The sequence below is a fragment of the Saccostrea cucullata genome, unplaced genomic scaffold (genome assembly GCF_032062105.1).
Source record: "Saccostrea cucullata isolate Sc308-1 unplaced genomic scaffold, CSIRO_AGI_Scuc_v1 ctg302, whole genome shotgun sequence".
In the NCBI taxonomy this organism is placed as follows: Eukaryota; Metazoa; Mollusca; class Bivalvia; order Ostreida; family Ostreidae; genus Saccostrea; species Saccostrea cuccullata.
Window position 1 is genome coordinate 13,863 of NW_026923913.1, and position 4,038 is coordinate 17,900.

Consider the following 4,038-nt stretch of genomic DNA (forward strand, 5'->3'; position numbering starts at 1 on the left):
AAGAAGGGGTCAGAACTGCAATATCCATGCATCATTTTAGTTCAAATATCTGTTTAATGACCTTTAAAAGGTTGCTAAGCAACAACTTTTTAAAGTTTTTGGCTAGAAACATGCTTGTTATTTCACATTCTTGACACATTCTTGACACTTTTTGTATATTTTATGATATTGTATGTAAGATATTGGCCATAAAAATGAAAGAACATTTTTGTATTAAAAATTGACCTTGACACTCTTGTTCTTAAGGCGGTCAAGGTCATATCAGTTCAGAATTCTGCTTTAAATTGTAAGTAAATATCAATTTTGAAATGCTTCAATCATGGATAAATCATCTAATAGTTGACGTGATAAAAATGGCAAAAGACAAAATTTCCAACAAAGAATTCTGGTCTGCTTCTTACAAACCCCTAGCAAAACATGTATACAATCTTTTTGTTAAACAAAAAAAATCCATTCTCTTGATGCCATTAAAAATAATCTTTATTTTCATGGATTTAATCTAACAAGAAAAAATAAACTTAATGATTTCATTACAAGATTTTTCTGGTATAACAGAGCTTAAGGGGTACAATCAAGACATGACATGTTGTCTTGGAGGGAAATAATAATAATAGATAGCATTGGCAATATTTAACGCAAAACTGTCTAGTCAATAAGTTGAAAATGTGACGTTTATATCCAAATATACAAATCCAGAAATATTGCAAGATGAATTCCAAATCAGACTGAAATCTTCAACAAAATGTTGCAGAGCACTTTTACTTTGTGTCCACCATTCTTTTATCAACTGTCATTTCTCTGTAAGACTGGAGGAAATTCTTTGACTTGTACAAGATATTATTTGCTGTCAAGTACAAGTGATCAGCTTCTATCCTGTAAAAGATTTAAATATTTTGAAACAGATACATGTCATTGTGTATATGAATTATTTGACATTTATAAATAAAATTAAGAATGCTAAAATTACTACATTTATTTGATTTTCCTTTTAAAATTAAAATTGTATTATGTGATTCAAGTAGTTAAATGATATTGATAAGTCAATGTATCAGGACTGATAATTCAACAACCTTGTAGTAAACCATCATGGTAAAATTACTGAACTAAAACAAATAGCATATATAGCCATGTAGGGACACATCAATGTTTCAAAAAAGTAAAAAATGAGATATCGAATTAGACAATCCAATCCAAAGGATTACTAAATCGTTCCCTCGATTCATAATTCGAGATCTCGAATTACACAATCCGATCTTACAGATTACTAATTCGCCCCCTTGATTCATAACTTGAGATCTCGAATTACATACTGGTAATTCGTTTTCACAGATTAATAATTCGAGATCTCGATTTGTTAAGTCAGTCTTCTGATTTTCTCTGTGCTCTTTAATTTCTATGTACAGATACATCCAACCATTTTAATCAATTTGTGCGTTCTATTTATTTTGTTTCAGCAACCGGTCATTTCCAACCTCTTTCATAACTAATTCAACGTATATTTATTTATTTAGGAATATTATGATTACACAGGACCCATATTCACTTTTACTATTTAGGACTTTCAATTATTCTAATATACACGTAACACAAAAACCTCAAAGATTTTTTGTTCTACAAATATCAGTACTAGCATATGGATTTGAAAATGTTCATGTATTTTTCTCATTTTGGACTATAATATGTACCGGGTAATAAAAGGTAGGATGTAAAATACTGCAATATTCTATTCTTTAAACATGTATTACCATATCCGATATGTACAGATAAATAATTTTATTGAAATCATGGGAAGGGTTTACATTCCAAGGGAACAAATCATTTAAACTAGGAGAATCGAGTTATACAATCTGAGATAACGGATTGTGTAATTTGAGGGAACAAATTGATAATCTGTGAGAATGAATTGGCAATTCATTATAACAGATTGTCATTCCGAGAGAATGGATTGTATAAATTGAGAACTCCGTTTACTTTTAGAAATTTTAATAATTCTATGTCCCTTCATGGCTTTCATAGATTGCATACCTGCATGGCTGCCAGGGTTGTAAAAAGAAAGGAGACAATAGACTGCAATGTTACTTTAGGGCAAAATTCCTGGGGCAAGGCTGTTCGTGAGCATGGGAGTGTTGATAAACCATCCAGTGAGTTTGACCACCCATGTATATGATGTACGATAATTGGAAAGTGTCTGAAAAATTGAGAAAATGGAAATTCTAACCACATACTTTATGCAGATTGGAAATACAACAGCAGTCTATAAAAACAGCTTGTTCCATATATCTCGGCATTCATTAAAATAGATATTATGTGTTTAAATTATGTGTTTGTATGAATAATCAAGCATCATAAGTATTATGTGTTTCAAACACTTATTTTTCAAAATATAAAGCAAATGTTTATAAACTTGTATAAATACAATATCATGAGAATGACACAAATGAAATTTGACTTTATTTTTTGAAATTTTAGAAATACAGAAATTTTCAATATCAAAACAAAAATTTACCTGTTCATTGGTGTCCTTACATATTAATTGGCCTTCGTAGTTCATGGTGGGCTTAGCAAGTGGGTATTCACAGATGAAAGTATTGTTGCATATGGTGCCAGCACCCTAAAAATTCAATGTGAAAGTGGTACATGTACACACTGGCTGACTGGTGCACACATACTGAAAACAACTATCCATTATTATGGCAACTTTGATTTTACTTTGAACTTACGAGTGATTGTCAAAAGCATCAAATTTCAAAAGCAACACAAAATTGGCTGATCAATACGAAATACGCACACTGAAATATGAAGATCTAGTACATGTGTACATTTAGTAGCTGTTTAGTTTTCTTTAGAACGTGAACTAAGTGCGTTTTAAACTTAAACTATTCAGTCAATATACTCGTATTCTCACCTGCTAATACTAAAGGCATGTCCGTATTATTTGATTCATTGATGTGATGATCTTCGTCGTGAAATAATCATGAAAATTGACGTTCAGATTTCGGATCGCCATCATGTTGTTTACTGCTGCCATAGCGGAAACACGTGGTTATTTCAATTCGTATCAACTCATACAGTGATGAGTCGTATTTATTTATAAATGCGAGTTTTTGTATTGTTAAATTTCGTGCCAATTGTAACACAATGAGCGTAAATTATAATGTTAATTTAAATATTAATTATGTGCAGTATAATTTTTGTTATATTAAAATGATTGTGTTAGAAATTATAATTGATACTATCAGTGTATATATAGAACAGCGGACATTGATACCCTTAATTATGAACTTGTTTACAAACTCTTCGAGATTGGTTATAATAAGAACGTCTTCATTTAACGGACAATTTGTTTTTATGTGTTGTGCACCAACTTTGACACTTTCCAATCAGACTTATGAGGATGATGCACCGATCTAATTTACTAAGGAATGTGCAAGTTCTCCGCTGTCCACATAAATAAAGGACATTGTTGTATCCTATAAGGAGATGGGGAAGAGAACTTTCGTGAGGGGCGGACTATATCAGTGTTAATGAAGTGATTCTTCTATTAACTAATTGTTATGACCAAATATGTAATTCCCCACTTATAAAAGTTGTGTACACTGAGTATCAGTAGCTTTTTACCATCCTAGCTACGAGACGGACTATGAGAGCTTATACGAACTTAGCTCTGAGACCAATGTGACATAATGACTATGTGAGCTTTCACCATCTTGGCTCCGAGATCTTTATAATTGAACTTTTTGATGTACCATTGTTTGTTTGATACCTTTGCTGTGACTTTTTAATAAAACTATAAACTTACAAAAGTCTTCTTAATCCAAACACATTGGCTAATTGTGTTATATAACGGATTAATTGGTGCCCGTGACCAGGACCAGAACGGGAAGTCTCACAAGGCTGAAAAGTGAAAAGAAACCCAAGACTACTGTAAGTAACTGTTTTATTATACCTTGATTTTACGGTATGGACAACCAAGACATGGGGAACGGTTTCGACTTAGGGGGTGCCTTTGTGACCTTGTCGACTGTAATAGAAACTAAA

The 4,038-nt window shown here is 31.8% G+C and overlaps 1 long non-coding RNA gene across 1 annotated transcript; it reads right to left on the reverse strand.

Annotated features, from left to right (window-relative positions):
• Positions 1–252: 252 nt before the first annotated feature.
• Positions 253–3,069, reverse strand: LOC134265236 (uncharacterized). The gene is made up of 4 exons (XR_009991703.1): positions 2,906–3,069; positions 2,507–2,611; positions 2,026–2,188; positions 253–873 (listed from the first exon to the last, which is right to left on the reverse strand). It is a non-coding gene; the product is annotated as an uncharacterized LOC134265236 (long non-coding RNA).
• Between the last annotated feature and the right edge of the window lie 969 nt (positions 3,070–4,038).